The sequence below is a fragment of the Amblyraja radiata genome, chromosome 35 (assembly GCF_010909765.2).
Source record: "Amblyraja radiata isolate CabotCenter1 chromosome 35, sAmbRad1.1.pri, whole genome shotgun sequence".
NCBI lineage: Eukaryota > Metazoa > Chordata > Chondrichthyes > Rajiformes > Rajidae > Amblyraja > Amblyraja radiata.
Window position 1 is genome coordinate 1,786,055 of NC_045990.1, and position 14,160 is coordinate 1,800,214.

General features: G+C 45.8%; 1 protein-coding gene across 7 annotated transcripts in view; it reads right to left on the bottom strand.

The window, feature by feature from the left end:
• The window catches only part of adgrl1 (adhesion G protein-coupled receptor L1), a 300,069-nt gene extending 292,793 nt beyond the window's left edge, over positions 1-7,276 (bottom strand). For all 7 annotated transcript variants that reach the window (XM_033012285.1, XM_033012282.1, XM_033012286.1 and 4 more), the window contains exon 1: positions 7,216-7,276. The gene's annotated coding sequence lies outside the window, so the exon portion shown is untranslated. The remainder of the gene's footprint in view (positions 1-7,215) is intronic.
• Positions 7,277-14,160: the final 6,884 nt, after the last annotated feature.

Sequence of the window (14,160 nt, forward strand, 5' to 3'; positions counted from 1 at the left end):
TTAAAAGTGCTGTGTCAGCATAAGCTGGTGAAAGGCCTCCTTGGGACCACATTTATGTTTGCTAATTTTTCTCTTTTTACATGGTTTTAAAAGCTCATGCAATCCATTATAATATTGCTTGCTAACTTATATCCCATTCTATTTCCACGGTCATATTCTGCTGATTCTGGCAAGTTCCTCGATCCTCAAACACAATGTTCAGTCTTATCAAAAAAATCTCATTCATGCTTCAGAATTAATTACATTTAAACAAGAACAGGTTCCACAACTATATTTCTTAAAATACTGAATTTAATATGTGGTGGCTTCAAAGTTTAATTCACTTAAACTAATGCGATAAAGTCGAGGGTCAGACTTACAATAACTATTGACCTCTGGATTTCCCCAGAGCCTACAAAGGGTTTTCAATCTTATCATATGGTAGTAGATTTGCCCGCAGTAAATTCCTAAAATACCAGAGAGGAAAATGAACTATTTTAGCGCTGTTGGTTTCATTTATTTATTGGCCAGAAGAATGTTTAATAGTCAAAGTCACATTGGGCTTCAGTTTAGAATCTTATCCCAAATGTACCATCGGCAACAGGGAGACTAGACCTCTGTACTAGGACACCGAGTGCTGGAATTACACAGAGGGCCAGGCAGCATCTCTGGTGACGTTTCGGCTCTCAAACTGAAAGTCACCTATTCCTTTTCTGCAGAGATGCTGCCTGAGCCTCCGAGTTAACCAATTAACTTGCAACCTGTACGTTCTTTGGAGAGTGGAGTTGGTACCTCACAGCGCCAGAGACCCGGGTTCGATCCTGACTACGGGTGCTGTCTGTACGGAGTGTGGACGTTCTCCCCGTGACCTGTGTGGGTTTTCTCCGGGTGCTCTGGTTTCCTCCCACATGCGAAAGACGTACAGGGTTGTAGGTTAATTGGCTTCTGCAAATTCCCCCTAATGTGCACATAATTTTCAGTTACAACCCCTCGTAAGTTTCTGCCCAACAATATCATAACTATTTGTCAAATAGTTACAAACTATTTCAGTTTCCACCCACTTGTATCTCACACCCAGTCAAGATCCTATCCCTTTACTGCCTTGCCTCATCTTTAATTTACCAACCAATATCTATTTCATCTTGTCTTCTTTGTTTGTTTCTATTCTCTTTGTAGTTAAAGTCTCTGTGTTTATTTTTAAGTGCACTCAGACCTCTTTATCCACTGATTTGCTACCCTTTGATCCATGTTCTCGCAAGGTTGGTCTAAGTCCCATCTCGAACCTTTCCTCGACGATGTATCGAGAAACACACACAAAGGGGGCACTGCCTCATAGTAACTTACAAAATTCTTAAGGGGTTGGACAGGTTAGATGCAGGAAGATTGTTCCCGATGTTGGGGAAGTCCAGAACAAGGGGTCACAGTTTAAGGATAAGGGGGAAATCTTTTAGGACCGAGATGAGGAAAACATTTTTCACACAGAGAGTGGTGAATCTGTGGAATTCTCTGCCACAGAAGGTAGTTGAGGCCACAGTTCATTGGCTATATTTAAGAGGGAGTTAGATGTGGCCCTTGTGGCTAAAGGGATCAGGGGGTATGGAGAGAAGGCAGGTACAGGATACTGAGTTGGATGATCAGCCATGATCATATTGAATGGTGGTGCAGGCTCGACGGGGCCGAATGGCCTACTCCTGCACCTATTGTCTATGTTTCTATATTTCTATGCCTTCATGTCGGCAGTGACCAGTTCCCACCAAAGGTCCTCTAGCGAGCAAGATAGATCATTTAACGAAAAAGATGTAGTACGGTCATGGGCAGATTCACGGGTAATTTTCGGCCCCATTTCCGTAACCGGCTTCCGTCTCCGCAGATCTCCAAAGATCCCGCAGCGGAGCAAAGACACTAGTGCGGAGACGGAAGCCGTAAAAGTTATTTGGTAAAAATCTTCTCCTCATTTTCAGAATTATAATTTATTAACACAAACTGTTCCCCCGCAACGTTGATTACACTGCGGGTCGGGTCGGGTTACAGAAATGGATGAAAAAAAGGCCCACGTTCCGCTCCGTTGCGTACTACACATCAGCCCATTGCATTTAGAAGGAGTGGTCTATCTTGCTCCGCTATAGGATCTTTGGTGGTCAGATCCCTTGTGCCAAGTGGCTCTCTTACTGTGTTCTGTTCTAAGAAAGAGACATCTACGCAGATACATGAATACCACCATATCATATCCTTATTAAAACTGATCTAGTTTGCGTGTATATGTGTGTGTGTATATGTGGTTGTCTTGACATCTTCGCGAAAACAATACGCTTTAACAATTACATTTTTACATCTTCCGGTTGACATTTTTCCCGTCGAGGCTGGGATCACCTTATCTGAACATTTCGTGCTTTATTTCTTGACTTATTCTCGACTAATTACTGATTAGGTCAAAAGACTTTGAAATTAAAACCACCGCCTTCAAATGATGACGTCACAATGGCTCAGCAAGCGGTGAAAAGCCTCAGTGAAGATTTCATCCAATATTTGACACGTCATTCGCGATTAAAGCTTTAAAAATGCCAACTTTCACAAGATTTTAACACATCCTGATTCACATTTTACCCCTCGAGGCAGAGAACACCTTCAATGAACATTTTATGCTTTATTTCTCAACTTATTACTGAATTACCTTGGATTTCAAACCGGCCAGCTTCAAATGATGAAGGTCACAATGGCAGCTTGAACTGATGACGTCACGATGGATAGACTAGCAGGGGGAGGGCGAATTGCTACAGTAACAAGTGCAATTGGATTATTTTTTAAATACCTCTGCTGAGGGAGGTTAGGGGAGTGCTGGAATCGTACGTTAGGGAACGGCTTGAGTTGGTGGACAAGCGCCTCCTGTGGGGGCAAGGGGTAGGGAACTGGTGCGTTTGGGGGAGCAGACTCAGGTATGATTGAATGGCGTACTAGATACGATGGGCCGAATGGCCTAATTCTGCTCCTGTCACTTATGACATGAGGTTGTAGGAAAAAAGGCTATAATGGCCCTGTCCCACAGTACAAGTTCATTCCAAGAGCTCTCCCGAGTTGGAAAAAAAAATCAAACTCGTGGTAAACATAGAAACATAGAAAATAGGTGCAGGATTAGGCCATTCGGCCCTTCAAGCCTGCACCGCCATTCAATATGATCATGGCTGATCATCCAACTCAGTATCCTGTACCTGCCTTCTCTCCATACCCCCTGATCCCTTTAGCCACAAGGGCCACATCTAACTCCCTCTTAAATATAGCCAATGAACTGTGGCCTCAACTACCTTCTGTGGCAGAGAATTCCACAGATTCACCACTCTCTGTGTGAAAAATGTTTTTCTCATCTTGGTCCTAAAAGATTTCCCCCTTACCCTTAAGCATGGAGAATGAACGTAGCGGGTACGTCGGAGCTCGGGGACGTCTCTTAGCGGCTCGTAACGCTAACGGCAGGTACTCGGGAAGACTCGCTAACGGCAGGTAAGCATGGGAAGACTCGTGAAGATTTTTCAACGTGATGAAAAATGTCCACGAGAGCCCCGAGTACCGACGAGCGGCCATTACCATAAATCTCCGAGTTCGAATCAGGGCAAACTCGGGGAGAGCTCTTGGAATGAATTCGTACCGTGGGACAGGGGTCCAACGCGGCATTTCACGAAATCCAGGGACGTTTGACCTGATGATAGTGCCAATTAATTAACTGGAGCAAACGCCAACCTTCGACTATAAAACCTGGAGGTCCTTTTGTGTCGAAAAGACCGCGTATCGTCACGGACGTTGTCGGTACATTGTCGAACAACTTTTTTCCCTTAGTCCCACCTGCCTGCACTCATACCATAACCCTCCATTCCCTTCTCATCCATATGCCTATCCAATTTATTTTTAAATGATACCAACGAACCTGCCTCCACCACTTCCACTGGAAGCTCATTCCACACATTGACAGAAAGAAATATGTATCTTGCAAATGGAACAGATGTGAGTGGGTTTTAAGAGCTTTAAATGGAATCAAATCAATATTAATTCCACAGAAGGGAAGATGACACCGAGCTCCATCGTCAGATGAGGGCTCAGGGTTGGAGATGAAACAAAACTCTCGATGATGCAGCCAATCCTCCTTCACTCAGCTATCTCTGATTATCTCTCTACCCTTCTATTTTGTAGAAACATAGAAACACAGAAAATAGGTGCAGGAGTAGGCCATTTGGCCCTTCGAGCCAGCACAGCCATTCAATGTGATCATGGCTGATCATCCCCAATCAGTACCCCGTTCCTGCCTTCTCCCCATATCCCCTGACTCTGCTATCTTTAAGAGCCCTATCTAGCTCTCTTGAAAGCATCCAGAGAACTGCCTCCACCGCCCTCGGAGGCAGAGAATTCCACACTCACCACTCTCTGTGAGAAAAAGTGCTTCCTCGTCTCAGTTCTAAAGAAAAAATGTTTCCTCGTCTCCGTACTAATTCAATGTGATCATGGCTGATCGTCCAGGATCAGTACCCCGTTCCTGCTTTCTTCCCATATCCCTTGATTCTACTCAGACAACTCTCTCTCGAGTACATTTCAGTGAATTGGCCTCCGCTGCCTTCTGTGGCAGAGAATCCCACGGATTCACAACTCTCTGGCTGGAAAAGTTTTTCCTCATCTCAGTTTTTCGATGGCATCTCAAGTAACTAATGGTTTGCCATCCAGCGCTGCTTCAGCCACAAAAAAACCCCGCAAAGTGCTGGGGTAACTCAACGGATCAGGCAGTCTGAAGAAGGGTCTCGATCCACACCCACATTGCCTGGGATGTCAGGACTTCCATATGAAGAAAGACTGGATAGACTCGGCTTGTACTCGCTAGAATTTAGAAGATTGAGGGGGGATCTTATAGAAACTTACAAAATTCTTAAGTGGTTGGACAGGCTAGATGCAGGAAGATTATTCCCGATGTTGGGGAAGTCCAGAACAAGGGGTCACAGTTTAAGGATAAGAGGGAAGTCTTTTAGGACCGAGATGAGAAAATCATTTTTCACACAGAGAGTGGTGAATCTGTGGAATTCTCTGCCACAGAAGGTAGTTGAGGCCATTTCATTGGCTATATTTAAGAGGGAGTTAGATGTGGCCCTTGTGGCTAAAGGGATCAGGGGGTATGGAGAGAAGGCAGGTATAGGATACTGAGTTGGATGATCAGCCATGATCATATTGAATGGCGGTGCAGGCTCGAAGGGCCGAATGGCCTACTCCTGCACCTATTTTCTATGTTTCTATGCACTGCTGATTTAACCTATATGCAATCCTTATGTCGATGATTCAAGTAAGAATTCCTAGATCATCATCTGCTTTGATTTGTCCTTTTCACACCTTACATTATCTTTGAACCCTTCCATATCAAAGGTTCAAAGGTTCATTTATTGCCACATACACCAATTGGTGCTTGGTGCAGTGAAATTCAAGTTGCCATCGCAGCACATTAATAAGAATACACATAACATAATAAAGGAAATTAACATAAAACATAAAACATCCCCCCACAATGGTACCCACTGTGAGGGAAGACACAAAGTCCAATCCCCAGTATCACCAGTTTCCCTCTCCCCTGACTCAGACTGAAGAAGGGTCTCCACCCAGAACATCACTCATTCCTTCCCTCCAGAGATGCTGCCTGTCCCGCTGAGTTACTTCAGCATTTTGTGTCTATCTTCAGTGTAAACCAGCATCTGCAGTTCCTTCCTGCACATCAAACCACAATGTCCTCTGGTGCTTGATTCCACTGCTCTGGGCAAGAGACTGTGTGCGTCTACCCGATCCATTCCTCTCATGATTTTGTGCACTTGTTTAGTTTAGTTACGTTTAGTTCTATACAGACCCATTGGCCCACCGAGTCCGCACCGACCAGCGATCCCCGCACACTAACACTATCCTACACACAATTTGACACATACACCAAGCCAATTAACCTACAAACCTGTACGTCTTTGGAGTGTGGGAGGAAATCGAAGATCTCGGGAGAAACCCCACGCAGGTCACGGGGAGAACGTGCAAACTCCGTACAGACAGCACCCCGTAGTCAGGATCGAACCCGGGTCACCGGCGCTGTGAGGCAGCAACTCTACCGCTGCACCACCGTGCTGCTGTTGTGTATTATGCATCGGGAGAGGTTTAGAAACACATAGCACAGTGTGAGGTCACCTGCTCCGTTTGGACTGCGCTGACACTTTGGAAAGGCTATCCTTTACAAGATTTTCACCATAGTCCTGCAAAAATATTGCCTTCACAGATGTATCCAATTCCCTTCTGAAAGCTATTGAATCTGCTTTGACTGTCCTTCAGGCAAGAGATGTTGGAGTCTGAAGAAGGGGTTCGGCCCGAAACGTCGCCTATTTCCTTCGCTCCATAGATGCTGCTGCACCCGCTGAGTTTCTCCAGCATTTTTGTGTACCTTGGATCTTAACAATGTGCTGTGTCTAAAAACAAAACAACATTCTCCTCTTGCCTCGGGCTATTTTCCCAATTACCTTCAAGATTAAAACACCAACTTCAGGCACCTGGAGCCAGCACTCGAGAGGTGTGTTGGTTGGATTGCAATCATCGCAGGAACATTTGTGCATCAGGAGACGTGCTTGAATTGGAACTGGTCAAGCGGCAACCTTTAGCAATCATCCATGCAGATTCAAGTCACATCCTTCAGCCAAACTTATCAACTCCTTCATCAATATCCCCAGATACCTCATCATTCCACCCAATTAGCCTTCACGTACAGCATATAATTGAAACATAGAAAATAGGTGCAGGAGTAGGCCATTCGGCCCTTCGAGCCTGCACCGCCATTCAATATGATCATGGCTGATCATCCAACTCAGTATCCTCTACCTGCCTTCTCTCTAAAAAGGAGATGAAGTACCATGAGTTTGATTCGGGAGAGCTCTGGGGTGAACTCGCTTCGTGGGACAGGGGCTGTAGACAGGTGCATGGATAGGACAGGTTTGGAGGGATATGGACCAAATGCAGGCAGGTGGGACTAGTGTAGATGGGACGTGTTGGCCGGTGTGGGCAAGTTGGGCCGAAGGGCCTGTTTCCACGTTGTATCACTCTATGACCACGACTCTATATCTGAATTGCCGTTGTATTTTCATAGACACAGCAATGAATTCTTATCATCCCTCTGTCTTTTTTCTCTTTTATACACAAACAGGGAAATGCACACTCAGATCCGCAATGGAAGGAACTAAAATCAATTCCTACCTCCATCTGCACTCCCTTGAGCCGTTTAATGTTTCTCTCTTCGCATCCACATTATGAGTAAAACTGGAAAGCAAGAAGATGAGGGCAGAGTGACTCCTTGCAGAGGCTCACTTCACAAGACACAATTAAACACGACTAAACCACCAGCACAGTGGCACAGCGGGTAGAGCTGCTGCCTCACAGCGCCAGAGTCCCGGGTTCGATCCCGACTACGGGTGCTGTCTGTACGGAGTTTGCACGTTCTCCCCGTGACCTGCGTGGGTTTTCACCAGGTGCCCCAGTTTCCTCCCACACTCCAAAGACATAGAAAATAGGTGCAGGAGTAGGCCATTCGGCCCTTCGAGCCTGCACCGCCATTCAATATGATCATGGCTGATCATCCAACTCAGTATCCCATCCCTGCCTTCTCTCCATACCCCCTGATCCCTTTAGCCACAAGGGCCACACAGGGGCCACACAGAGACGTGCCAAGTTGTAGGTTAATTGGGTTTGGTATGAATTGTAAATTGTCCCAAGTGTGCGTAGGATAGTGTGAGTGCGTGGGGATCGCAGGCCAGCACGGACTCGGTGGGTAGAAGGGCCTGTTTCTGTGCTGTACCGCTACGCGCCACCAGGGACAAAGATAGACGGAATGAGATTACACATCGAAGAGAGTAGTGGGGGTTTTAAAAAGTAGTTAAAATCACTGTTGATTTAAATGAAGAAACCAGGGAAGATTTATCACCAAAGGTCACAGTTTTAAGGTGACACACGACAAAACATTTTGACGCAAGCTGTGGTTAGAATTTAGAATGCGGTGTTTGGGAGATGTTAAAAAAACATCGAATAAATACTTGAAAAACAAAAAAAATATTTGGAAAAAAACAGGCAGCACGTTGGCGCAGCGGTAGAGTTGCTGCCTCACAGCGCCAGAGACCCGGGTTCGATCCTGACTACGGGTGCTGTCTGTACAGAGTTTGCACGTTTGACCTGCGTGGGTTTCCTTTGGGTGCTCTGGTTTCATCCCACACTCCAAGGACGTGCAGGTTGTAGGTTAATTGGCTTGGTAAAATTGTAAATTGTCCCTTGTGTGTGTATGTGTAGGATAGTGTTAGCTTGACAGAGAATTCGACAGATTCACAACTCTCTGGGTGAAAAAGTTTTTCCTCGTCTCCGTTCTAAATGGCCTACACCTTATACATTGTTGAAACGGGCCTTTCAACCCAACTTTCCCACACTAATGTCCCAGCTACACTAGTCCCACCTGCCTGTGTTTGGCCCATATCCCTCCAAACCTGTCCTATCCATGTACCTGTCTAATTGCTTCTAAAACATTGGGATAGTCCCAGCCACAACTACCTCCGCTGGCAGCTTGTTCCATACACCCACCACCCTTTGTGTGAAAAAGTTGCCCCGCAGATTACTATTCAATCTTTCCCCCCCCCCCACCTTAAACCTATGATCAGACGGATGTGAACACAACATGGGAAAATTAGATTAGCTAAGATGGGGCATTTTGGTTGGCATGAAGGATTTGGACTGAAGGGTCTGTTTCCATAATGTTGACGTCTATAACCAGTGGTATCAGGGAGCTTAAAATATTCTGTGGTATATTGCTGTAGAAACTGGAAACTGTTAGATCAATTCAGCCTAAAATGGATTTGTCCTTCAGAAAAAAAAGCTTTTTTTCCCCCTCAAATGTCTCGACTCGATCTATTGTAAGAAATCCAATTTCAAATAATTGAAGCAGACATGCTGAGATCATCAGTGGTTACAGATTTGGTCTGTTCCTTTGTGCATTAAAGTATGCTGTGGTATAATTCCAGGAATGAGTGGGTTCGCGTATGATGGGCGTTTGACGGCACTGGGCGTGTACTCGCTGGAGTTTAGAAGGTTGAGGGGGGACCTCATTGAAACTTACAGAATAATGAAAGGCCTGGATAGAGTGGATGTGGAGAGGATGTTTCCACTGGTGGGAAAGTCTAGGAACATAGAAACATAGAAATAGGTGCAGGAGTAGGCCATTCGGTCCTTCGAGCCTGCACCGCCATTCAATATGATCATGGCTGATCATCCAACTCAGTATCCCATACCTGCCTTCTCTCCATACCCCTGATCCCTTTAGCCACAAGGGCCACATCTAACTCCCTCTTAAATATAGCCAAAGAAACTGTGGCCTCAACTACCTTCTGTGGCAGAGAATTCCAGAGATTCACCACGCTCTGTGGAAAAAATGATGTTCTCATCTCGGTCTGAAAAGACTTCCCTCTGATCCTTAAACTGTGACCCCCCAGTTCTGGACTTCCCCAACATCGGGAACAACCAGAGGTCACAGCCTCCGAATTAAAGGGCGCTCCTTTCGAAAGGAGGTGAGGAAGAACTTCTTCAGTCAGTCAGAGGGTGGTGAATCTGTGGAACTCATTGCCACAGAGGCCTGGAGGCCAAGTCAGTGGATATTTTTAAGGCAGAGATAGACAAATTGCCACGAATTGTGGACGCAGCCCAGACCATCGCACAAATCAACCTCCCTTCCATTGACTCCATCTACACCTCACGCTGCCTCGGCAAGGCCAGCAGCATCATCAAGGACCAGTCGCACCCCGGTCACTCCCTCTTCTCCCCATCCCCATCAGGCAAGAAGTACAGAAGTGTAAAAACGCACACACCCTCCAGATTCAGGGACAGTTTCTTCCCAGCTGTTATCAGGCAACTGAACCATCCCACCACAACCAGAGAGCAGCGGTGAACTACTATCTACCTCATTGGTGACCCTCTGACTATCCTTGATCGGACATTGCTGGCTTTACCTTGCACTAAACGTTATTCCCTTATCACTGTAAATGGCTCGATTGTAATCATGTATTGTCTTTCCGCTGACTGGTTAGCACGCAACAAAAGCTTTTCACTGTACCTCGGTACACGTGACAATAATCTGAACGCTGAACCCGTAAAGGTGATTTATAGGAAAGGCAATTAATTGAATCTGGTGGCCTTGCTGGTTTTGGAAGCGGATTGTTAGCAGAGAGATGTGTTTTTAATTAGCTCCAAGATGACGTTCACTAATCCTGCCTTGGGCTTCAGTCCCTCCTGTCTACAGCCACTTCATCCGACTTGGTCGGTTTCAGCTGACCTGCACGAAACAACAGCAGCGGATCTGAGCGGATGCTGCTGCCCCTCCCTCCTCAACGATCAGTTCCTGAGGGTTCTGTGGGCGGAGGTTTTAATTATAGATCCATTATAAATGAGAAGATATGATTATATAGATAGAAATTCAGGTCAGAATGTTTGACTGCAAAATGGGGATGAAATTGTGTTCCCTTGTCTAATTATGCCAATGCTCCCTAACTTCTCCTGAATCTAAGGACAACATTTGATCCCAATTTCCTATATCTAAGGCCACAAGACATTGTCTGGTGTATTTATATATATTTTTTTTAATTGAGATTATCAATGTGAAGCTGATAGTTTGTGGATGAATGGGAGTGAAATCAAGGCTAAGTCGAGGAAATTAATTTGGTAGCCTCTGGTCTGATGGGGAAAGTTCAGAAGGTCTGGAGCTTAGAAGGATGAGAGGGAACTCATTGAAACATATAAGATTGTTAAGGGCTTGGACACACTAGAGGCAGGAAACATGTTCCCGATGTTGGGGGAGTCCAGAACCAGGGGCCACACACACAGTTTAAGAATAAGGGGTAAGCCATTTAGAACGGAGACGAGGAAACACTTTTTCTCACAGAGAGTGGTGAGTCTGTGGAATTCTCTGCCTCAGAGGGCTGTGGAAGCAGGTTCTCTGGATGCTTTCAAGAGAGAGCTAGATAGGGTTCTTAAAAATAGCGGAGTCAGGGGATATGGAGAGAAGGCAGGAAAGGGGTACTGATTGGGGATGATCAGCCATGATCACATTGAATGGCGGTGCTGGCTGGAAGGGCCAAATGGCCTACTCCTGCACTTATTGTCTATTGTCTAAATGCAGGCAGGTGGGACTACTACAGATGAGGCATTTGGTCAGTGTGGCCAAGTTGGGCTGAGTCTGGCTTGATTGTATTTATGTATTCGGTAGTATTATCTATTTTGCTGTATACTTCAAAGCTGAAATAGCTCATCAGTTTAGTATAGTTCAGAGATACAGCGCGGAAACAGGCCCTTCGGCCCACCGGGTCCGTGCCGACCAGCGATCCCCGCACATTAACACTATCCCACACCCACTGGGGACAATTTTTATTTTTATCAAGCTAATAAACCTACAAACCTGCACGTCTTGGAGTGTGGGAGGAAACCGGGGATCTAGGAGAGAACCCACGCAGGTCACGGGGAGAACGTGCAAACTCCGTGGAGAGCTGCCGTAGTCAGGATCAAACTCGGGTCTAAGGCAGCAACTCTACTGCTGCGCCACGTGCCGCATCGTCGGGAGAGCATTCAACTAAAAGTCCCAGGTTCGATCCCAGGTTCATCCCCGATCCCAAGAACAAATACATGTAACAAGTGGCTTATTCTTTGCTCGAGGATCCATATCTCTCCTCTGATCTATCATCCATGACAACTCTCTATTGATTCTGCTACATAACATGACTCTGAACCTTGCACCTTTCTTGTCCATGTCCAGTCTTGCACTAGCTGTAGGTTGAACATGTCCCATTCCTTCTCTCCAGAGATGCTGCCTGTCCCGCTGAGTTACTCCAGCATTCTGTGTCTATCTTTGGTTAAACGTGTCCATTCGCAGACTGTTTTCACGTTTTACATTGCCCTGCCTGTTTCATTAACCAGTGACAAATGCTCTGCATGTGTAGGAAGAAACTGAAGATGCTGGTTTACACTGAAGACAGACACAAAATGCTGGAGTAACTCAGCGGGACAGGCAGCATCTCTGGAGAGAAGGAATGGGTGACTTCAGAAGAAGGGTCTCGACCCAAAATGTCACCCATTCCTTCTACCCAGAGATGCTGCCTGTCCCGCTGAGTTACTCCAGCATTTTGTGTCTATCTTCAATGTTCTACAGGTATAGCTGGACTGTAAGCGCAGCTTTGACAGCTTCTAGTTAGTCATAGAATCATACAACACAGTGTAGCATGGTGGCGCAGCGGTAGAGTTGCTGCCTCACAACAGCGGAGACCCGGGTTCAATCCTGATCACGGGTGCTGTCTGTACGGAGTCTGCACGTTCTCCCCGTGACCTGCGTGGGTTTTCTCCAGGTGCTCCGGTTTCCTCCCACACTCCACAGATGTGCAGGTTTGTAGGTTAATTGGCTTCTGTAGTTTGTCCCTAGTGTGTAAGGTAGAACTATTGTGCGGGTGATCGCTGGTTGATGTGGACTTGGTGAGGCGTAGGGCCTATTTCTGTGTTGTATCTCTAAAGACTAAAGTAAAGTGTGGGTTTTCTCTGGGGTTTCACCCACATTCCTAAGACGTGTGGGTTTGTAGGTTAATTGGCTTCTGTAAATTGTCTCTAGTGTGTAGGATAGTGTTAATGCCCCTGTCCCACTTAGGAAACCTGAACGGAAACCTCTGGAGACTTTGCGCCCCACCCAAGGTTTCCGTGCGGTTCCCGGAGGTTTTTGTCAGTCTCCCTACCTGCTTCCACTACCTGCAACCTCCGGCAACCACCTGCAACCTCCGGGAACCGCACGGAAACCTTGGGTGGGGCGCAAAGTCTCCAGAGGTTTCCGTTCAGGTTTCCTAAGTGGGACAGGGGCATAAGTGTTCTGCCGATTGCTGGTCGGTCTGTTTCCACTCTGTATCTCTAACTAAACCTGTACACTGGGTTTAACTAATGCCCAAACTATACCTTGTTAGACTGATTCTACAGTACCTCAGTACTGAAGCACAGGAATAAGCTCCAAGACTTTCTACTGCAGAAAGGCAGCTCGGGAGAACAGTGGAGTGGGGTCTGATCACAGAACCATTAAAGACCAAAGTCTCTCAGCTTGAAAAGGAATGATTCATGTAGAATAAATCCAATATTTCATTTCTGTAAACACGCTGAATAATACAATAGCCTTGTATGTTACTCAATTCCTTTTCTATTCAAGCAGATAATTACTTATTTAACAAATTATTACCTGATCTGACTTATTAATTACTCAGATTAAGTTGCTGAAAGAACTCTTCAAAAAAAAAAGGCAAACTTTAATCTGGTTTCAACTCATAGCTCAGCAAAATAAGTTGGGAACTCTAACTGATAAATCCCCATAACACACACACACACACACTCACATGCACACTCACACACAACACACAGATTCCTTCACACACACACACACACACTACACACACAGATTCATTCACACACACACACACACACACACACAGATTCACACACATCACACACAGATTCACACACAACACACACACACACTCACACCACACAGATTCATACACACACTCACACACACACATTCATACACACCACACACACACACACACCACACACACACACACAAACACACACACACACACACACACACCACACACACACACACACACACACACACACACTCACATGTACACAGGTTATATACACACTGCTGCGTACCAGTTTTAATAAATCAAATGTTACTTTGAACTCCGTGTGTCCTTTCCATTTGCTCCTACAAGGGATTGTGGTTAAAAACATGCAAGTGGGACTAGTGTAAATAGGCATGGGCAAGTTGGGCCGAAGGGCCTGTTTCCATGCTGAATGACTCTGTAACAGCTGAAATGTCTATTCGCAGTCAGGGGATTTGGGGAGAAGGCAGGAACGGGGGTACTGATTGGTGATGATCAGTTGAATGGCGGTGCTGGCTCGAAGGGCCGAATGGCCTACTCCTGCACCTATTGCATCTGGATCGATCCTGGTTGGATTCACTGAGCAAATTGTAAGACAAGGATAAACTGGGATATTGGAGAGGACAATTTATGCTCAACTAATTTGATCCAATTTCTTGAGAAATGTCCCTAGTGCCTTGGGAAGGAAATATCATGGCATTGATAA